This window comes from Mytilus trossulus, chromosome 1, assembly GCF_036588685.1.
Source record: "Mytilus trossulus isolate FHL-02 chromosome 1, PNRI_Mtr1.1.1.hap1, whole genome shotgun sequence".
NCBI classification, from domain to species: Eukaryota; Metazoa; Mollusca; class Bivalvia; order Mytilida; family Mytilidae; genus Mytilus; species Mytilus trossulus.
The window spans coordinates 23,687,861-23,712,094 of record NC_086373.1 but is presented as its reverse complement, the minus strand read 5'-3'; the positions used below and the strand labels follow the sequence as shown (position 1 = coordinate 23,712,094).

The following is a 24,234-nucleotide window of genomic DNA, read 5'->3' as shown; positions in this document are numbered from 1 at the left end:
CAGTTTTTGATTTATATCTTTAAAACTGAGAAATTTAGGGCAAATCTTTCAAGATTTTTAAAAATGTCAATCAGAATAAGATCTATCCCCTCGCAAATTTTCAGATGAATCTGACAACTCGTTGTTGGGTTGCTGCCCTTAAATTGGTAATTTTAAGGAAATTTTTCAGTTTTGGTTATTATCTTGAATACTATTATAGATAGAGATAAACTGTAAACAGCAATTTTGTTCAGGAAAGTAAAACCTACAAATAAGTCAAACATGATAAAAATTGTAAGAATACCCCTTAAGGAGTTATTGTCCTTTATAGTCAATTTTGAACAACTTTTTGTCATTTTTGTAACTTGAAATCTTCTTTTCTAAAACTATGGGCCATATTAAACTAAATGTGGCCACAATCATTACTATGGTATCTATTTAAAAAAAGTGTCTAATGACCCCACCTACTAACCAAGATGATCGACATCAGTAAATACAGTAACAGGTGAGCGACACAGGCTCTTGAGAGCCTCTAGTTGAGAAATGTGCCTTTATATTGTAATATGCAAGTTGGGGCATCATTGAACATAGATGGGACACATTTCCCATTTATTTAATATTATCTTAAGAAGAAATGAAATCAAAGACAGAAACTATAAACTGCATTAATTTTAGATTATCGTTGATTATCTCAACAAGATTGACTTTCTCGCTTGAGCTGGTACAGCGAAAGTGAGAAAAGCAATCGAGTTGAGATGACCAATGATAATCTGTTTATTGCTATTTTACCTATGACGACGTTGTCAATTTCAATGTCAATTTCGTTAGCAACGCCACGTGGCCTCCTTAGTTTCTAGCGATAATTTTTCCATCTCAAGCGAGAAGCATGATATGAAAATTATCACAAAAAATGATCGAAGGAAAAATGCACAAAATAGCGATAATGATAAATACAACATCTCCAAAATCTCTTACTACAACCATCAGTTGGTTGATCTGTCATTGGAGTTACTACTCTTAGAATGATCAATTCTAGCATTTTTACTTTTGATAATAATGTATCATAAAGACAAAGGTAATTAAGTTCATCAATAGGCAAAAGTATGTGAAGGTTTTAAAAAATTTCTCTCTCATTTATCATTTCTACACTAATCAAAAGACAACAGTGCACATGGCTATTGTTTGATAATTATTTTCTCAAGTATCTTAATAAAAAGCAGCTATTATATTTCAATTTTTCCAATTGATAATTAAGATTTTATGTAGATGTAATGTAATTTATTGGAAGTACAATGATAATTGGTGCACAGGAAATCAATTCCACTGGATATGATACAGCAGACAAAGACAAAAATATCCATTTTATGACAAGGTTCATCATTGTGATGCTGATTTATTAAATGAGTTTTAATATTTATGGAAATTAAAAACAAAAACTTGATACATAGGATTTTTTTGCAACCTTTCATCTCATATAATATTTTGCCTGAAGAATGTGAAGTGGCAATAAACAAGTTCATCTAGTCAAAAGTATCTTAATTATACTATTGCAATTAATAAAAGGCCTTGTTTATTTCACAGTTAAATACTTATGGGTATAATCAGTTATACAGTATAAATAAAATATAATCTAACAATCACACTTAATTAAAAAGATCATATTGATTTAACTAGTTCTAATTATTGAGCTTAAGTTTTCTTTCAGTAACAAAAGTCGGCCTCCACCAAATCATTTAAGATGTTAAACTCTTTATTATTTAGTCAAAGTCAAGAAGACATTCTATAGGAAATGTTTTTGCAGATTTATCTGTGTGTATCACAATTACATCAGATAGGAAGTCAATAACATATGCAAAATTGTGCAAAAAAAAATGAAGCCACCCATGATGAAAAACACTGCAACCCTTCTGGGAAATCTGTCCCATATAATAAGATGAAGCTCAATGTTAAAGTTGAATTCAATAAGTCCAAAGTCAGGGTTAAAGTAACTGAAAAAGAAGTGAAATTTATCAGAAATGTGATAACTGAATGTTAAAATCAAATACTAAACATCAGATTGTAACCTTAAATTGATGTATTGTTATCTACTGGAAAAGGAACAAGTGGTATTAACCTTTTGGGTGAACCATATCAGTTCTGCCAACTTTTCATGAAGCAAATGCATGAGATTTGGTCTTTTGAAAAGAGAAAAGAGAAAAGAGAACAAAAGTAGATCAAAGGAAAATGCCACCTAAGGAAGGAACATGTGTGAGTCTAACACTAAATGCGTGAGACTTGGCAGCCCTGTCATATTTAAATAGGATTAACAACTCTTACTGTTTAAGTCCAACATATTAATTTAATTTTCTGTGGGTTTTCTAATTCTAATAGCCAGGTTATGGGTTTATTTTTATGAAGGGTCCTATCAACTGCTAAAGTACAATCCTTATTTAGGAGCAACAATGCTCTGTGGAGCCTCAAGTTAATCAAAATTGTTATATTGTTTTTATAGCTTAAAATGAATGGTTATAAACAAGAAATGCATATAAAGTAATAATTAAAGTGTCAAGACATTTTAAGATTATGCACTATTAAAGAAACCAATAACTTTATCAAACTCATTTCAGTGCACTTTAAGCAAAAGTCAATGAGGTCACCATGAAATCAATGAAATAGACAATATGATTATAGGATGGAAATGTACAAAGTTTTAGAATTTTTAACATTATTTGATGGCTGAGATGTTATTTTCTAAGATTTTTGTTTTAAAATGATTAAAGGGGCAATTATTTCTGATACTTTTACTCCAAAGGGAGTTCTTTTGTGTATTCAAGGCTATTCTAAGAATATCTCTCTTGTGGAGAGTTTTCTCATTGGCAATCCTACCACATCTTTTATATGCCCCACCTACGATAGTAGAGGGGCATTATGTTTTCTGGTCTGTGCGTCCTTCCGTCTGTACATTCATCTGTCAAGTTAGTGGACATTACCAGAGTTTTGATTGATTGATTGGTAATTGCTTATCGCTGCATCAGTACAAAAAGGCTATATCGCGGCTCACAGTAGTTTTGTTGTTCATAACTAATAATTTAACAAAAGAGTAAAATTCTTTTTTCAGAATATATATATTTTTGTTTAGTGGCAATTCTACCGTCCCTCAGGAAAATCTAATAATATGGCAAAAATAGATGTGTTATAAAATGCTGGCTGCCTGACTACATATAAACAGCATTTTCAATTCATCTATGGCATCATATATATTCATTAAGTATGAGGGAATAGCTTATTCTAAAATTGATCATTTTTGAAACCGAATTAGTGAAAATCAACTGATAATTACTGCAATAGGAAAACAAACATTTTGACATTGAAATTAACCATCTATCACACTCTGGAAACACAATATTTCACAGGATGTCTGATTATTCTCCCACATATAGCAAAGGGGGAAATTTCCAATTTCCTGATGAAGAAGTTCTGTCTACAATTCTTGTATTTTGATATTCATTCATTCAGTCATATTTGTCAGCTTGACTATTGCATTGCAGAAAATGACCGTAATTTTTAACTTTTTCTGTAAACCAAATATTGGGTGTTAGAATTTTTGATAGAAATACAAGATGCAATATATTTATCTGTCACACTGCAATTCTATTCACTAATAGAGTAATGCTTTAAAAAGGTTTCTCAGGTTCCCAAAGAGAAACGATCTGAAAAGTATGAATTGGATAGCTTTGCCCTACTATCTAAGTTGTGAAAGCATATAGATTTACCCTTGCTATCAACAGCATTTCTGTATGACCTCATTTTCAAAGGTAGTGAATAATTAGATCCATAGACTAAATCTCCATATTAGATATTGCCATGATTCAGCATTGTGGTCTATTGTTGTTAACTTTTCCTTCTAAAATGGCTGGTGTGAATGCTACCAAAATTTACTTATATACTCTTTAGGGTATCTTGTAAGTTATATCTATGAATTTTACCACTCAACAAACACAGATGCTGTTGCTAAAAAAAAAATAGATGTCAGCACTCAGCATATGATTTTGGTTTACATCTTCGACTTGTAAATTATGAGAGATGAAAAAAAAATTGATCACAATAAAAAGATAGGAATGCCAGTATTTAAGATACCTCCTTAAATGAAAAAGATTTATGTATGTTTTGCCAAGCATACAATAGTAGGAACAATGTTTGTGAGCCTTGCTGTCATAAAACTTTTCAGCACGTTTTTTGTACTCAGACTCAAAATCAATAAATTAAAATACTGGATTTGGTGTTTTGAGCCCTTATTTTGTACTCGGAGTACTGAGTAAAGTTTTATGACCAAGAGCCCAGTAAATATGCATGTGTTGATAAGTCACATTGAAATCTGTGTAAATCCTAAAGTCAAGGCAGGCGTAGTATAGAAATTTAGTGTAAGTTTAAACTCTTAGAAGTTCTGCATACAAACGTTGAAAATATGCCACACAGTCCTTTATTTTAACCTTTGAAAAAAATCGTAGTGCATATGCACTTTCCATTCTAAGACATAATGTTTTTCAAAACTTCATAGTAAAAGTTTTACAGTTTTAGCATTATAAGGAGTTCCTATGGGAAATTGCATTGTCATTATTTACAGAACTGCAACCTGAATGCATTTATAACTTTTTTTTAATGCCTAATCCCTTTTCCCTGTTGAATACCTAATATTGCAGTTCTGGCCTTGCAGGAAATGTGACAAGATGAAGCAAAGCTTAACAAACTATGCAATAAAAAAAGATGTTTACACCATAATAATAAAGAAAAAGATTTTAACACCATAATAATAAAAATATCTGTCTGAAGCCAGCTTTTTATGTCTTTTTTGTTTCTGTTAAGGATAAAAAAGTGAAGAAAATGATAAAATTAACAGATAAATGTTTTTTCTTTGAAGGTTAAATTTTACACTTAATATCCATCTCTTTATGACTGGATTTCATTGACATTTTCGTGAGAGGACCAAATTAGCATTTGTCATTAAATACTTCAGAATAAAAGAAGGATTTCAATCTGTGCTAATTGGATATTTGGATTCACTGATAAATTTAGTGTTGAAGATTTTCTTTTTTTTGTTTTGTATTGCCTTTGAATTTTCTTGCATAGAATATAAATTGAAGTCAACATATGTTTTTTAGCTTCAAAATAAAACTTAATTGCATGATATAAGCTAATAAACTAGGAGTTTAATGATTTTATTTGGGTGCATAAAATGTAATTTCTATCCACTTATGACTTGATAATGTACCACTTGAATTGATTGCTTAAAATTTAATTTATAGATAATATTTGCATCAAAATGATATTAAGTTTATTCTGTATAATCTTCAATCAAAATTTGTAGTATAAAATTACATTTTGCAAATAATCAATTTTTGTTCTAGTTGACTATTTAGTATTATAAAATTAAAGGAAAATTTATTTACTAAGAAATATGTTAAGATTGATTTAAAGGTTTTTGTCCAGCTTATTTGTTAGAAAAGGATTTGATTTTGAATTTTGGTATTTTAACGCCACTTTTAAGCACCGCATTTAGGCTATTTTATGGCGCCTAGATTTATTTGTGGGGGAAGCCGGAGTGGCTGGAGAAAACCATGACTTTTGAAAGGAAAACTGACAATCCCAGTCAATTAAGATTGGAGGTGAGTACACCCGCATGAGTGGTGTTCAAACTCACAACCTCAGTGTTGACTGGCTAATGATTACAGTAGTAACTACTTTGACCACTTGGCCAGTGAAGCCCCTGTTAGAAAAGGACTTTTAAAATGGATCAGGTATTCCTATATCCATTAGTCGTGTTGAGACTTTTTGTTACTCCTGAGCTTTCAATGAGATGAATGGTGTTTGTCCAGGCCTCCAGACATTGTTGTTAAAAATATAATCCAACCTTAACTAATCATAGGCTAATAATATGCAATATCTTTTTCAAAATCATAAAACCAATTTTTACTTTACTTTGTCTAGTTGATGAATGATTTTCCATAGGAAGACAACATTTCCAACAAGGTCACTATAACAAGTCAAGTATCCTGCAGCTTTAAATAGATTGATATTTAATATCTTGAGTGCTTAGCATTCAATTGTGAAACTTATGGGGATTTATAATGCCCTTTGGGAAGAAGCCCTATATTTAAACTAAAGTCACTAGGATAAAGTTCAAAGTTTCATAAGAGTGATGATGAGACTGCGATGTGGGTACATTTTTTCCTGCCTTTTGAATGATATCATATGATACATCCATCCATTAATAAATTCTATACTTACAAGTAATTTATAAATGGCATTTGTTTAGTGAAAGATTTAAATGGTCACAAGAGTGAAATTATTTGTTTACATTTTATCTGCACAAGATGGTACTCAAATAAATCTTGTGCTTCATATTGCAAAATTAAAATGAATAAGTTACAAAACAGAAAATAATAAAAAAAATGATTTTAGATTTTTTTCCCCTCAAAAATTAAACTGTATCATAATTATTTCAACAGCTACTGAAATAAGAAATTATTAAAAATACTAACAGATTTCGGGCCCGTAGATTTCCAAAGGGGGGTTCGTTTGACTCACAAACTCAACTTTAACAGTCACAATTCGAACAGAACATTGACTTTAACAGTGCTTATTTGTTTTCAAGGGGGGGTTGGTCCGAACCCCCGAACCCCCCCTGGCTACGGGTATGGATTTCAAAATATGTTAAGAGTTTTGCATGAATTATTACAAGATGGTCATCTCCACCCTTTGCTGTTAAATTCGTTCTTGAAATAAGAAAAGAGTAAAAACTATTACAATTTCCTGTAGTAAAACAACTGAGCAAGTTTTGGCCTAATTAATGTCACAAATGTTCTTAAAAAAGAAAGATCTTTTGGTTTTATAGGATTGAAATCCAAATATACAACATCACTTTTTTTAATTGAAAACCCTAATCCTATTGGATCAAATAAAGATAATTGCTTTTGGTTCCAATGGGGTCAGTTTGGGTGTCATTGTCAGGAAAGTCTTAAGATAAAGCATCAGTGTTGGTTTGTCTCATGGTGATAACAATTTTCATGTACTTCACTTTCTGGAGTGGCAATAGAATATACAGATTTTGTATCAGCATTAAAAATATCTCCTTGTCAAAGATAATAACAGATGTATCAGTTAAATCATACTCAATTGTGCAAAATATATCATTGTATCTGCAAATTATCACAGTTTCTATATGCATTTTATGTGTGAATTGCATTTAGATATTTCTTTTTACTACAATCAAAGATATAAGACCATAAAACCAGAGTAAATCATTCAGATATTGCTTCTGTTATACTTGAAAGAAGAGTTATATTAATGAAAATATTCTTTTTTAAATATAACTGCAAATGAATTTTGTATTTGATTGTTTATGTACATGCTTGCTTTATATTATATTTAACTATTTGGATTTGTCTTAGAATCTGTGATATCTCAAGTAAGATAATATCTGAAATAATCAAAAGGAATCTTGCAAAAATTTCTTTATTTTTTATCCACCAGAATTATTAAGGTATCCATTTGAGAAGTTATTGCCCTTAATTAAAAAAACAATTTGTTTACCCATTTTATGTATTTTTCAGAAACTTCGAATGATAAAAAGGAACAGTAAATAGCAGAATGTTCATCACAGTAAGATATATAACTAGTAAGTCAGCATGGCCAATTTGTCAGAATCTTTATTTATTACCCTTAAAAAAGATTTGTTTCACTAATTTTGCTATTTATTTATTTTTTATTAATTTTAGTGGTTAGTAATGTAAACATTAGAAATGATCATCAATGCAAATTCTACAAAGTGATTGCAATATAAATAAAAGAAATATCAAAATGGCAAAGTTGTACAAGGTCTTGAAAGCCTCTTGTTTTCACTACAGTGGATAAACTTTAAAGAGCAAAATTGTCAGTACAAATTAAAAACATATCTGAAATCAATGAATTGCATATTATCTTGAAAACTATAATAAAAAAACAAAACTGAATTAGTACCCAGCAAAAATGATCAGTTATAGAAGAACCTCATATGCAGTATGACAATTATAACAATCAGTTGACTCTTTCTAATCTAGCCTTAAGCAACAGCTTAGAACCAATTATAGCATTTTTACCTTTTATCTTGAAAACTGTAAAAGAGGGACGAAAGATACCAGAAGGACAGTCAAACTCACAAATCCAAAAAAAACGACAACGCCATGGCTAAAAATGAAAAAGACAAACAGACAAACAATAGTACACATGACACAACATAGAATACTAAAGAATAAGCAACACGAACCCCATCAAAAGCTAGGGGTGATCTCAGGTGCTTATGTGATAACAAATCCGGTAAATAGTAATAGACAGAAACAACAAAAAATCTTGATTGATTGATTGTTGTTTGCTCTAATGTCTGATGGCATTCATATGCCAAAAAACTAGCAATACAGAATCAATGAAATCAGATTGTGCTTGAAACCATTAATTGATTTCTTTAGAAGTTTTTGTCTAAAATAATATTTTTTATGGCTTGGAATTATAGTTACCTGCCTTTATCTTAAACTTTTTTTTTTAATAAAACAACAAAAGTGATCATAAAAACTTTTCTTCATGACAGCATGATTTCCCAGTGAAATGCTCGATCATAATTTTTTAATTCTTATCCAACTCTAAATTTGTTTCTAAATGACAGTATATTTAGGTTATTGACACACAATGTATTTGTGGGAATATTGGAAGTAAAATGATTGTCTTGTCTGTCATCAATCTGTCTTGAGGATGTCTGAAAATAAAGAATCCCTAGTATTAAGTTCTCAGTTTCATATTCTCACAGAATAAATGAGCTGCCATTTTGATTTGGTTCCCCTAATCTATCTTTGTCCAGTATAAGCCTTCTTTGAATGAAGGGATAGAGTAATGAATTACCTGATTATTGTTCCTTGCCTTCATTAGTAATTACCTATATTTGATTTCATGCTTGGTTTACCACCTAATAATTTTTGTCTTTCTTCTTGTTGTGGCCAGAAAATTAGATTTGTTGTAAATGTATCTTGAATATCAAGTGTTTGGGATTGTAACCTTTTATTTATATATTTTAGTTGTGTTGGCCATGTAAGCTATCATTCTAAATCTATCATTCTGCTGCCATTTAACATGTAATTTAAACAAGTTTAACCAAACATTATTGGAATTGGAATTACATTCAGATTGATAGGTCATCTAGTTCCAGAAAAGTTGTTTAAGATATTAGACTTACCATTTTGTAAGCCAAAAAACCATTTTGTAAGCCAAAAAAATGCATGCTTAGTTTAGGGGCCAGCTGAAGGACGCCTCCGGGTGAGGGAATTTCTTGCTACATTGAAGACCTGTTGGTGACCTTCTACTGTTGTTTTTTCTATGGTGGGGTTGTTGTCACTTTGAGACATTCCCCATTTCCATTCTCAATTTTATTAGTGTACAGAAGATTTATCAATTGTACTAAATTTGAAATAGTTGGAAGTCTATAATAATGATTTTAAAAAGCATTGCAAAGCATAAAATTAAAAATGCTGCTGCCATTTAACATGTAATTTAAACAAGTTTAACCAAACATTATTGGAATTGGAATTACATTCAGATTGATAGGTCATCTAGTTCCAGAAAAGTTGTTTAAGATATTAGACTTACCATTTTGTAAGCCAAAAAACCATTTTGTAAGCCAAAAAAATGCATGCTTAGTTTAGGGGCCAGCTGAAGGACGCCTCCGGGTGAGGGAATTTCTTGCTACATTGAAGACCTGTTGGTGACCTTCTACTGTTGTTTTTTCTATGGTGGGGTTGTTGTCACTTTGAGACATTCCCCATTTCCATTCTCAATTTTATTAGTGTACAGAAGATTTATCAATTGTACTAAATTTGAAATAGTTGGAAGTCTATAATAATGATTTTAAAAAGCATTGCAAAGCATAAAATTAAAAATGTTGTACAAATTCTGGCTATGGCAAAAGATATTTCATTTAAGCACAGAAAAGCTGACTACTAGTCATTGATAACTTTTGACCTTGACTTCAAGATGAATTTGAAGAAATCTTGTATCTTGGCCTTTCTTAAAAAGTTGTATGATTCCTCAAATTCTAATGTGTATAGTTTGAAGATTTAGTTGGCTTGTTTTCTTTCTTTGTATAAAAGATTGCTCAAGCCTTGTTATTGAGATTGTCATCTGCAATCAAAAGAAAGGTGAGGCTTCACTATACATTTTAATTTTAAACATTATTGGATAAAAATTATAATAGATTATATAATGTATAATGTATACAAGCTTAAGCCAACCTATCTATTGATTGCTGATGTCAATCTTTGAATAATTGCAATGCCTGAGCATTCATTAATACAAACAAAACAAGCAAGCCAAACCTGTAAACTACAAGCATTGGGAAAAAAGCTCTAACAAACAATTTTTTATATATATACTTGAATGGCTATTAGACATATGTAGTACATACTTACTTTTTGTCGAGCCTGCAACTTTTGTTGCAGAAAGCTCGACATAGGGATAGTGATCTGGTGGCGGCGTTATCTTACTTTTTAAAAGCTTTATATTTTAGAAGGTAGAAGACCTGGATGCTTCATACTTCATGCCTCATGTTATGAACTTTCCGTCAGTCACATGTCGAATGCCCTGGACCTAATTTTCATGGTTCAGTGACTACTTGAAAAAAAAGTTAAGATTTTTTGTTATGTTAAATTCTCTCTTATTATAAGTAATTGGATAACTATATTTGGTATGTGCGTACCTTGCAAGGTCCTCATGCCTGTCAGACAGTTTTCACTTGACCTCGACCTTATTTCATGGATCAGTGAACAAGGTTAAGTTTTGGTGGTCAAGTCCATATCTCAGATACTATAAGCAATAGGTCTAGTATATTCGGTGTATGGAAGGACTGTAAGGTGTACATGTCCAACTGGCAGGTATCATTTGACCTTAACCTCATTTTCATGGTTCAGTGGTTATAGTTAAGTTTTTGTGTTTTGGTCTGTTTTTCTTATACTATATGCAATAGGTCTACTATATTTTGTGTATGGAATGATTGTAAGGTGTATATGTCTAGCTGACAGGTGTCATCTGACCTTGACCTTATTTTCATGGTTCCGTGGTCAAAGTTAAGTTTTTGAGTTTTGGTCTATTTTTGTAATACTTTATGCATTAGTCAACAATATTTGGTGTATGGAAATATTTTATGATCTATATGTCTGTTACGCAGGTATTATTTGACCTTGACCTCATTTTCACGGTCCATTGCTAAGTGTTAAGTGTTTGTGTGTTGGTCTGTTTTTCTTTATTTATAAGCAATAGGTCAACTATATTTGTTGTATTGAAGAATTGTTAGCTATACATGTCTGTCTGGCATGGTTCATTGATCAATGTTTCGTTTTGTTTGGGTTAATGTTGAGTTTATGTGACAGCTGTAATAAAGCTTTATATTTAGGTCTAGTACGATTAGTAAAGAAGGCGAGACATTTCAGCATGTGCACTCTTGTTTGTAAAAGATTTTTTTTTTTTTTTCCAAATCTTCAAGCAAACTGCTTTTCCATATGAAGTGACAATGAGAAAAGCTTGTAAGCTTAACAAGATATAACTTAAAGTAAACAAACTTATTTGAAAGCATGAACAATATAAGAAATAAATAAAAGATAAACATGGCTCTATTTATATATCACTTATGTTTCACATGCTCCATGATTCTGTGTTGATAGTTAAGCAAGGTAGAAATTGGTTAGCACAGGCACAACACCTTAAAGTTAACTAGCAACTTAAACTTTCAAACAACAGTCAATGAATGATTTTTTTTTGTTATTAAATGTTAAGGAGTTGTAATAGATAAAAACCAAAGCAATGCACATTTGATTTTTTTGATTTTCCAATTTTTTGAATTTGTCAATCAAACTTTTTGATAACAGTTGTTTAACGATTTGGTGTATTAATTTTTTGCTTTCAGAATCATTTAACACTATCTAAGTTTCATTTTTGTTTACCTTTTCTTTCATCAAGATGTTTTCCTTGCACTTAATGTTGTGCACTTTCAGAAGTTCTAATGAGGTCTCATGAAAGATAAATGCATATGTAAAAAGCTGTTGGCAAATTAGAGTATGGAAGGAAAGTTATTCAATAGCTATATTTTTCTGAAGATTTTGATAGAATAAAAGGGTTTGCTTGTAAAAGAAAATCCATGCAGCTACTGTGTGGTATTGGTTTTTTCTCATTGTTCAAGACCTATAGTTGTTAATTTTCTGATTCATTCATTTAATTTATTTCTATTAATACTGGTACACTGGTATGTTTTATATTTGAAAAAAAGCCAGATAAGTATATAAAACTTTTCTAAAATTTGAAGCATCATATGACTTAGGATAGTCATTGTATTAGTAATCAAACAACATCTTCTTTTTATACGACCACCATTTTTTTTGTGGTCTTGTATTGGTATCACATCTATATTATGTTGCCATTGTCGTCCAAAGACATTTGGTTTCCTGGCAATAACTTGTGTATTTATAAATATATATCTATAAAATTTAAGCACAAGGTTTAGGACCACAAAGGAAGGTTGGGATTGATGATTTTGGGGGTTATGGTTATAAAAATTTAGGAATGAGGGACAAAAAAAGGTTGGGATTGATGATTTTGGGGGTTATGGTTATAACAATTTAGGAATAAGGGACAAAAAAGGACAATTTGTTCTCAAGATTTCAGAAATTAAAAAGAAAATTTCGTCAAATATTATTCAAATGTAGGAGGGTCTTTTTTTCTGACAAGGTCTAATATTGCTAAGGTAACTGTATACAGAAAAACAGTTGGTTAACAAGAGTATGGGAAGACAGTCATTGAAATGTTTTATATTTCTGAAGATTTGCTATTAGAAGAAACCATAGAAATAGATTTTAAAGCAAACGAAGAGTTATGTCCTTTCTGATATTCAAAACAAATGACCACAGGCTGCTTTAAACCTTAATGGTCATCCATGTCTTCTTTCTATGTGATTTATGTGACACATAATTTCTCAGCAAATCTATGCAATCAATTCTAATTTCCATTCACTTCTGAATAGGCATTATCTCAAACAAAGGAGAATGTTTATTAGGGGATTAATTGACTTAGTTAGCATAGTTTGACAAAAACTTGGAAACTTGAATAATATGATATCAATTATTGGAAACATTCTGAACCTGCTTAAAATTGCCTTTTACTTGAAAACAATTTTTAGGCTAGTCATGTTGACAAAATTTGACTGTTATGTCATTGAATTGACAACATAGTACTGCTTGTAAATGTTCTAACATCTTATCTTGCTGTACTTGTTATATGGTCATTTGTGTACAGGACATATTATGGTATACTGTTGACTATTGCTTGGTCCATAAGTCTGTCTGAACCTCCCAAAATTGGGTTCCTGTTTTCTAACTTTAGTCTGCCTCAACCAAATGTTATGAAACTTATGCACAATGCTAATTTTTAAATTGTAAACACAGATTACATTTGAATTTTGATGGAGATCGACACATTCACTGTTAAAGAGTTATGCTTCATTACAAATTGAACAATTGCTGAATTTTTTGTTTCAGTTCTCTTACTAAATATTATGGAAGTTCTCTTACTAAATATTATGAAACTTATAAGAAATGCTTAGTGCCACAAAACTCAGATCTGGGTAACGTCACTTTTACAGTTTTTGAGTTATGTTCCTTTATAATGTTATATGCAAGCATGGGCATCATCTATGGGTTTTTTTTAATCTAATACCTCTTCTTTTTGTCGAGCCTGCAACTTTTGTTGCAGAAAGCTTAACATAGGGATAGTGATCCGGCGGCGGCATTAGCTAACTTATTAAAAGGTTTATATTTTAGAAGGTGAAAGACCTGGATGCTTCATACTTTTTATATAGATGCCTCATGTTAGTGGTTTCCGTCAATCACATGTCCAATGTCCTTGACCTCATTTTCATGGTTCAGTGACCACTTGAAAAAAAAAAGTTCAGAATTTTTGTAATGTTGAATTCTCTCTTATTATAAGTATTAGGATAATTATATTTGGTGTGTGCGTACCTTGCAAGGTCCTCATACCAGTCAGACAGTTTTCACTTGACCTCATTTCATGGATCAGTGAACAAGGTTAAGTTTTGGTGGTCAAGTCCATATCTCAGATACTATAAGCAATATGGCTAGTATATTTGGTGTATGGAAGGACTGTAAGGTGTACATGTCCAACTGGCAGGTGACATCTGACCTTGACCTCATTTTCATGGTTCAGTGGTTATAGTTAAGTTTTTGTGTTTTGGTCTGTTTTTCTCATACTTTATGCAATAGGTCTACTATATTTGTTGTATGGAATGATTGTAAGGTGTACATGTCTAGCGGGCAGATGTCATCTGACCTTCACCTCATTTTCATGGTTCAGTGGTCAAAGTTTTTAAGTTTTGGTCTTTTTATGTAATATTATATGCCAAAGCTCAACTATATTTGGTGTATGGAAATATATTATGATCCATATGTCAGTCCCGCAGGTTTTATTTGACCATGACCTCAATTTCAGGGTTCATTGCACAGTGTTGAGTTTTTGTGTTCTGGTCTATTTTTCTTAAACTATAAGTAATAGGTCAACTATATTTGTTGTATGGTAGCATTGTTAGCTGTACATGTCTGTCTGGCATGGTTCATCTGACCTCAACCTCATTTTCATGGTTCATTGGTCTTTGTTTAGCTATCTTGGTAAATGTTAAGTTTATGTGACAGGGTATCACCAGCCCAGTAGTCAGCACTTCGGTGTTGACATGAATATCAATTATATGGTAATTTTTATAAATTTTCTGTTTACAAAACTTTGAATTTTTCGAAAAACTAAGGATTTTCTTACCCCAGGAGTAGATTACCTTAGTCGTATTTGGCACAACTTTTTGGAATTTTGGATCCTCAATGCTCTTCTACTTTGTATTTATTTGGCTTTTTAACTATTTTGATCTGAGCGTCACTGATGAGTCTTATGTAGACGAAACGCGCGTCTGGCGTATAAAATTATAATCCTGGTACTTTTGATAACTATTTACACCACTGGGTCGATGCCACTGCTGGTGGACGTTTCGTCCCCGAGGGTATCACCAGCCCAGTAGTCAGCACTTCGGTGTTGACATGAATATCAATTATATGGTAATTTTTATAAATTTTCTGTTTACAAAACTTTGAATTTTTCGAAAAACTAAGGATTTTCTTACCCCAGGAGTAGATTACCTTAGTCGTATTTGGCACAACTTTTTGGAATTTTGGATCCTCAATGCTCTTCTACTTTGTATTTATTTGGCTTTTTAACTATTTTGATCTGAGCGTCACTGATGAGTCTTATGTAGACGAAACGCGCGTCTGGCGTATAAAATTATAATCCTGGTACTTTTGATAACTATTTACACCACTGGGTCGATGCCACTGCTGGTGGACGTTTCGTCCCCGAGGGTATCACCAGCCCAGTAGTCAGCACTTCGGTGTTGACATGAATATCAATTATATGGTAATTTTTATAAATTTTCTGTTTACAAAACTTTGAATTTTTCGAAAAACTAAGGATTTTCTTACCCCAGGAGTAGATTACCTTAGTCGTATTTGGCACAACTTTTTGGAATTTTGGATCCTCAATGCTCTTCTACTTTGTATTTATTTGGCTTTTTAACTATTTTGATCTGAGCGTCACTGATGAGTCTTATGTAGACGAAACGCGCGTCTGGCGTATAAAATTATAATCCTGGTACTTTTGATAACTATTTACACCACTGGGTCGATGCCACTGCTGGTGGACGTTTCGTCCCCGAGGGTATCACCAGCCCAGTAGTCAGCACTTCGGTGTTGACATGAATATCAATTATATGGTAATTTTTATAAATTTTCTGTTTACAAAACTTTGAATTTTTCGAAAAACTAAGGATTTTCTTACCCCAGGAGTAGATTACCTTAGTCGTATTTGGCACAACTTTTTGGAATTTTGGATCCTCAATGCTCTTCTACTTTGTATTTATTTGGCTTTTTAACTATTTTGATCTGAGCGTCACTGATGAGTCTTATGTAGACGAAACGCGCGTCTGGCGTATAAAATTATAATCCTGGTACTTTTGATAACTATTTACACCACTGGGTCGATGCCACTGCTGGTGGACGTTTCGTCCCCGAGGGTATCACCAGCCCAGTAGTCAGCACTTCGGTGTTGACATGAATATCAATTATATGGTAATTTTTATAAATTTTCTGTTTACAAAACTTTGAATTTTTCGAAAAACTAAGGATTTTCTTACCCCAGGAGTAGATTACCTTAGTCGTATTTGGCACAACTTTTTGGAATTTTGGATCCTCAATGCTCTTCTACTTTGTATTTATTTGGCTTTTTAACTATTTTGATCTGAGCGTCACTGATGAGTCTTATGTAGACGAAACGCGCGTCTGGCGTATAAAATTATAATCCTGGTACTTTTGATAACTATTTACACCACTGGGTCGATGCCACTGCTGGTGGACGTTTCGTCCCCGAGGGTATCACCAGCCCAGTAGTCAGCACTTCGGTGTTGACATGAATATCAATTATATGGTAATTTTTATAAATTTTCTGTTTACAAAACTTTGAATTTTTCGAAAAACTAAGGATTTTCTTACCCCAGGAGTAGATTACCTTAGTCGTATTTGGCACAACTTTTTGGAATTTTGGATCCTCAATGCTCTTCTACTTTGTATTTATTTGGCTTTTTAACTATTTTGATCTGAGCGTCACTGATGAGTCTTATGTAGACGAAACGCGCGTCTGGCGTATAAAATTATAATCCTGGTACTTTTGATAACTATTTACACCACTGGGTCGATGCCACTGCTGGTGGACGTTTCGTCCCCGAGGGTATCACCAGCCCAGTAGTCAGCACTTCGGTGTTGACATGAATATCAATTATATGGTAATTTTTATAAATTTTCTGTTTACAAAACTTTGAATTTTTCGAAAAACTAAGGATTTTCTTACCCCAGGAGTAGATTACCTTAGTCGTATTTGGCACAACTTTTTGGAATTTTGGATCCTCAATGCTCTTCTACTTTGTATTTATTTGGCTTTTTAACTATTTTGATCTGAGCGTCACTGATGAGTCTTATGTAGACGAAACGCGCGTCTGGCGTATAAAATTATAATCCTGGTACTTTTGATAACTATTTACACCACTGGGTCGATGCCACTGCTGGTGGACGTTTCGTCCCCGAGGGTATCACCAGCCCAGTAGTCAGCACTTCGGTGTTGACATGAATATCAATTATATGGTAATTTTTATAAATTTTCTGTTTACAAAACTTTGAATTTTTCGAAAAACTAAGGATTTTCTTACCCCAGGAGTAGATTACCTTAGTCGTATTTGGCACAACTTTTTGGAATTTTGGATCCTCAATGCTCTTCTACTTTGTATTTATTTGGCTTTTTAACTATTTTGATCTGAGCGTCACTGATGAGTCTTATGTAGACGAAACGCGCGTCTGGCGTATAAAATTATAATCCTGGTACTTTTGATAACTATTTACACCACTGGGTCGATGCCACTGCTGGTGGACGTTTCGTCCCCGAGGGTATCACCAGCCCAGTAGTCAGCACTTCGGTGTTGACATGAATATCAATTATATGGTAATTTTTATAAATTTTCTGTTTACAAAACTTTGAATTTTTCGAAAAACTAAGGATTTTCTTACCCCAGGAGTAGATTACCTTAGTCGTATTTGGCACAACTTTTTGGAATTTTGGATCCTCAATGCTCTTCTACTTTGTATTTATTTGGCTTTTTAACTATTTTGATCTGAGCGTCACTGATGAGTCTTATGTAGACGAAACGCGCGTCTGGCGTATAAAATTATAATCCTGGTACTTTTGATAACTATTTACACCACTGGGTCGATGCCACTGCTGGTGGACGTTTCGTCCCCGAGGGTATCACCAGCCCAGTAGTCAGCACTTCGGTGTTGACATGAATATCAATTATATGGTAATTTTTATAAATTTTCTGTTTACAAAACTTTGAATTTTTCGAAAAACTAAGGATTTTCTTACCCCAGGAGTAGATTACCTTAGTCGTATTTGGCACAACTTTTTGGAATTTTGGATCCTCAATGCTCTTCTACTTTGTATTTATTTGGCTTTTTAACTATTTTGATCTGAGCGTCACTGATGAGTCTTATGTAGACGAAACGCGCGTCTGGCGTATAAAATTATAATCCTGGTACTTTTGATAACTATTTACACCACTGGGTCGATGCCACTGCTGGTGGACGTTTCGTCCCCGAGGGTATCACCAGCCCAGTAGTCAGCACTTCGGTGTTGACATGAATATCAATTATATGGTAATTTTTATAAATTTTCTGTTTACAAAACTTTGAATTTTTCGAAAAACTAAGGATTTTCTTACCCCAGGAGTAGATTACCTTAGTCGTATTTGGCACAACTTTTTGGAATTTTGGATCCTCAATGCTCTTCTACTTTGTATTTATTTGGCTTTTTAACTATTTTGATCTGAGCGTCACTGATGAGTCTTATGTAGACGAAACGCGCGTCTGGCGTATAAAATTATAATCCTGGTACTTTTGATAACTATTTACACCACTGGGTCGATGCCACTGCTGGTGGACGTTTCGTCCCCGAGGGTATCACCAGCCCAGTAGTCAGCACTTCGGTGTTGACATGAATATCAATTATATGGTAATTTTTATAAATTTTCTGTTTACAAAACTTTGAATTTTTCGAAAAACTAAGGATTTTCTTACCCCAGGAGTAGATTACCTTAGTCGTATTTGGCACAACTTTTTGGAATTTTGGATCCTCAATGCTCTTCTACTTTGTATTTATTTGGCTTTTTAACTATTTTGATCTGAGCGTCACTGATGAGTCTTATGTAGACGAAACGCGCGTCTGGCGTATAAAATTATAATCCTGGTACTTTTGATAACTATTTACACCACTGGGTCGATGCCACTGCTGGTGGACGTTTCGTCCCCGAGGGTATCACCAGCCCAGTAGTCAGCACTTCGGTGTTGACATGAATATCAATTATATGGTAATTTTTATAAATTTTCTGTTTACAAAACTTTGAATTTTTCGAAAAACTAAGGATTTTCTTACCCCAGGAGTAGATTACCTTAGTCGTATTTGGCACAACTTTTTGGAATTTTGGATCCTCAATGCTCTTCTACTTTGTATTTATTTGGCTTTTTAACTATTTTGATCTGAGCGTCACTGATGAGTCTTATGTAGACGAAACGCGCGTCTGGCGTATAAAATTATAATCCTGGTACTTTTGATAACTATTTACACCACTGGGTCGATGCCACTGCTGGTGGACGTTTCGTCCCCGAGGGTATCACCAGCCCAGTAGTCAGCACTTCGGTGTTGACATGAATATCAATTATATGGTAATTTTTATAAATTTTCTGTTTACAAAACTTTGAATTTTTCGAAAAACTAAGGATTTTCTTACCCCAGGAGTAGATTACCTTAGTCGTATTTGGCACAACTTTTTGGAATTTTGGATCCTCAATGCTCTTCTACTTTGTATTTATTTGGCTTTTTAACTATTTTGATCTGAGCGTCACTGATGAGTCTTATGTAGACGAAACGCGCGTCTGGCGTATAAAATTATAATCCTGGTACTTTTGATAACTATTTACACCACTGGGTCGATGCCACTGCTGGTGGACGTTTCGTCCCCGAGGGTATCACCAGCCCAGTAGTCAGCACTTCGGTGTTGACATGAATATCAATTATATGGTAATTTTTATAAATTTTCTGTTTACAAAACTTTGAATTTTTCGAAAAACTAAGGATTTTCTTACCCCAGGAGTAGATTACCTTAGTCGTATTTGGCACAACTTTTTGGAATTTTGGATCCTCAATGCTCTTCTACTTTGTATTTATTTGGCTTTTTAACTATTTTGATCTGAGCGTCACTGATGAGTCTTATGTAGACGAAACGCGCGTCTGGCGTATAAAATTATAATCCTGGTACTTTTGATAACTATTTACACCACTGGGTCGATGCCACTGCTGGTGGACGTTTCGTCCCCGAGGGTATCACCAGCCCAGTAGTCAGCACTTCGGTGTTGACATGAATATCAATTATATGGTAATTTTTATAAATTTTCTGTTTACAAAACTTTGAATTTTTCGAAAAACTAAGGATTTTCTTACCCCAGGAGTAGATTACCTTAGTCGTATTTGGCACAACTTTTTGGAATTTTGGATCCTCAATGCTCTTCTACTTTGTATTTATTTGGCTTTTTAACTATTTTGATCTGAGCGTCACTGATGAGTCTTATGTAGACGAAACGCGCGTCTGGCGTATAAAATTATAATCCTGGTACTTTTGATAACTATTTACACCACTGGGTCGATGCCACTGCTGGTGGACGTTTCGTCCCCGAGGGTATCACCAGCCCAGTAGTCAGCACTTCGGTGTTGACATGAATATCAATTATATGGTAATTTTTATAAATTTTCTGTTTACAAAACTTTGAATTTTTCGAAAAACTAAGGATTTTCTTACCCCAGGAGTAGATTACCTTAGTCGTATTTGGCACAACTTTTTGGAATTTTGGATCCTCAATGCTCTTCTACTTTGTATTTATTTGGCTTTTTAACTATTTTGATCTGAGCGTCACTGATGAGTCTTATGTAGACGAAACGCGCGTCTGGCGTATAAAATTATAATCCTGGTACTTTTGATAACTATTTACACCACTGGGTCGATGCCACTGCTGGTGGACGTTTCGTCCCCGAGGGTATCACCAGCCCAGTAGTCAGCACTTCGGTGTTGACATGAATATCAATTATATGGTAATTTTTATAAATTTTCTGTTTACAAAACTTTGAATTTTTCGAAAAACTAAGGATTTTCTTACCCCAGGAGTAGATTACCTTAGTCGTATTTGGCACAACTTTTTGGAATTTTGGATCCTCAATGCTCTTCTACTTTGTATTTATTTGGCTTTTTAACTATTTTGATCTGAGCGTCACTGATGAGTCTTATGTAGACGAAACGCGCGTCTGGCGTATAAAATTATAATCCTGGTACTTTTGATAACTATTTACACCACTGGGTCGATGCCACTGCTGGTGGACGTTTCGTCCCCGAGGGTATCACCAGCCCAGTAGTCAGCACTTCGGTGTTGACATGAATATCAATTATATGGTAATTTTTATAAATTTTCTGTTTACAAAACTTTGAATTTTTCGAAAAACTAAGGATTTTCTTACCCCAGGAGTAGATTACCTTAGTCGTATTTGGCACAACTTTTTGGAATTTTGGATCCTCAATGCTCTTCTACTTTGTATTTATTTGGCTTTTTAACTATTTTGATCTGAGCGTCACTGATGAGTCTTATGTAGACGAAACGCGCGTCTGGCGTATAAAATTATAATCCTGGTACTTTTGATAACTATTTACACCACTGGGTCGATGCCACTGCTGGTGGACGTTTCGTCCCCGAGGGTATCACCAGCCCAGTAGTCAGCACTTCGGTGTTGACATGAATATCAATTATATGGTAATTTTTATAAATTTTCTGTTTACAAAACTTTGAATTTTTCGAAAAACTAAGGATTTTCTTACCCCAGGAGTAGATTACCTTAGTCGTATTTGGCACAACTTTTTGGAATTTTGGATCCTCAATGCTCTTCTACTTTGTATTTATTTGGCTTTTTAACTATTTTGATCTGAGCGTCACTGATGAGTCTTATGTAGACGAAACGCGCGTCTGGCGTATAAAATTATAATCCTGGTACTTTTGATAACTATTTACACCACTGGGTCGATGCCACTGCTGGTGGACGTTTCGTCCCCGAGGGTATCACCAGCCCAGTAGTCAGCACTTCGGTGTTGACATGAATATCAATTATATGGTAATTTTTATAAATTTTCTGTTTACAAAACTTTGAATTTTTCGAAAAACTAAGGATTTTCTTACCCCAGGAGTAGATTACCTTAGTCGTATTTGGCACAACTTTTTGGAATTTTGGATCCTCAATGCTCTTCTACTTTGTATTTATTTGGCTTTTTAACTATTTTGATCTGAGCGTCACTGATGAGTCTTATGTAGACGAAACGCGCGTCTGGCGTATAAAATTATAATCCTGGTACTTTTGATAACTATTTACACCACTGGGTCGATGCCACTGCTGGTGGACGTTTCGTCCCCGAGGGTATCACCAGCCCAGTAGTCAGCACTTCGGTGTTGACATGAATATCAATTATATGGTAATTTTTATAAATTTTCTGTTTACAAAACTTTGAATTTTTCGAAAAACTAAGGATTTTCTTACCCCAGGAGTAGATTACCTTAGTCGTATTTGGCACAACTTTTTGGAATTTTGGATCCTCAATGCTCTTCTACTTTGTATTTATTTGGCTTTTTAACTATTTTGATCTGAGCGTCACTGATGAGTCTTATGTAGACGAAACGCGCGTCTGGCGTATAAAATTATAATCCTGGTACTTTTGATAACTATTTACACCACTGGGTCGATGCCACTGCTGGTGGACGTTTCGTCCCCGAGGGTATCACCAGCCCAGTAGTCAGCACTTCGGTGTTGACATGAATATCAATTATATGGTAATTTTTATAAATTTTCTGTTTACAAAACTTTGAATTTTTCGAAAAACTAAGGATTTTCTTACCCCAGGAGTAGATTACCTTAGTCGTATTTGGCACAACTTTTTGGAATTTTGGATCCTCAATGCTCTTCTACTTTGTATTTATTTGGCTTTTTAACTATTTTGATCTGAGCGTCACTGATGAGTCTTATGTAGACGAAACGCGCGTCTGGCGTATAAAATTATAATCCTGGTACTTTTGATAACTATTGTAATAAAGCTTTATACTTAGGACTATCAACATAATATCAATGATTAGTAAAGAAGGCGAGACATTTCAGTGTGTGCACTCTTGTTTTTCTTCTTTCTTTTTTTTTTTTTATAAATGTGCTTTATATGAAAAATGTTATATAATTTTAGTTTTAACACCATAAGAAGATAATATTGGCATATAACATTAATCTTAAATGCACACAAGTAAGCCAAAGAAAATCTTTTTCTTACCAAAAGCTGACTAAATTTAAATAATCATGTGTCATATATGTTCTTTTATCCAACAAATCATTTGATGATACATGTACATGAAAACATATTTGGCAGGAAATTATTCTTACTAGAAACTTTAAATTTGCTTGGAGGTTGTCTGGGAATTATGTAAGTTTTTGATTACAGGCAGTTCAGGTTAGTATGGTCATCTCTGATCAGGGTCAAGATTTAAAAAAATGAATATCATGAAAAACACTTTTGGTTAAAAGGACAGTGTGTTGATGTTTTTTAGGACTAGACAAGCTAAAGTCACAGTCAGTTCAGCTCCCAGTTTTATGTTCTGATAATTTTTTGTAATAATAATTTTTTTTTAAATAATTTTTCTTCTAAACAAAATTGATTTGACATCATGTGAAATTGTAATTGAAGATGTATATAGTTAAGATCGACTTTACACAGGTCACAAACCTCTCTACACTTGAAGACATTATTTCATACTTCTGTCATAAAAATGTGTTATTTCATCTATAAAATTGTCATCCAATTGCATCACTTGTCACAAGAAAGGATATTGTTATTTGATGAAATGCTAATCAGGCATCCATGTGGAATTAAAAAAAAACTAAAATTGCATTTGTTATTTTCAAAAAGTTCAAGGAGATGTCAAAAGGAGGCCATGGTGACAAGATGTTTAGAAATTAAGATTTACTTAATAAACTGCAAAGTATTCTTGAAAACCACCCTGTCTTTAACTTTTGCATCATTTCTAGTTTTTTTTCACTAGGATGATTTGTTCTAAATCAACCATAGGTACCTTAAAAATACTTTTTTTTCTCTGAAAGGTCCATAGTTATTCTGTTAGAACCCATTAAAATTTATTAACAAGCCTTTACTCCTTCATGTGTGAAAGGAGCATGGATACCTCAATGTCTAACATTGTACAAAATTAGAGGTGTCTGTAAAATACATCAGTGTGCCATGAATTAGAGTTTTGGAATTTATTTGAAGTCAGAGAACAATACAAATTGAAAGCAAGGGGAAGAGCCTCCGAGTATGATGTTAATAAAACCTAATCAATCCATGCAGACTTTCCTTGAACAATCTGGAATGGAATACAAATTAAAAAACTAACCAACCTGGTATAAAATCTCAAATCACAGTGCATGTCAATTAAA

At 33.2% G+C, this 24,234-nt stretch overlaps 1 protein-coding gene and 1 long non-coding RNA gene across 7 annotated transcripts in view; both read left to right on the top strand.

Annotated features, from left to right (window-relative positions):
* Positions 1 to 24,234, top strand: part of LOC134719289 (protein MON2 homolog) — a 302,758-nt gene that overhangs the window by 61,001 nt on the left and 217,523 nt on the right. The gene's annotated exons all lie outside the window — the stretch shown is intronic.
* LOC134719363 (uncharacterized) overlaps positions 1 to 24,234 on the top strand; it is a 37,222-nt gene that overhangs the window by 4,087 nt on the left and 8,901 nt on the right. The window contains exon 4 of the long non-coding RNA XR_010107565.1: positions 7,569 to 7,633. This is a non-coding gene — a long non-coding RNA (uncharacterized LOC134719363). The remainder of the gene's footprint in view (positions 1 to 7,568; positions 7,634 to 24,234) is intronic.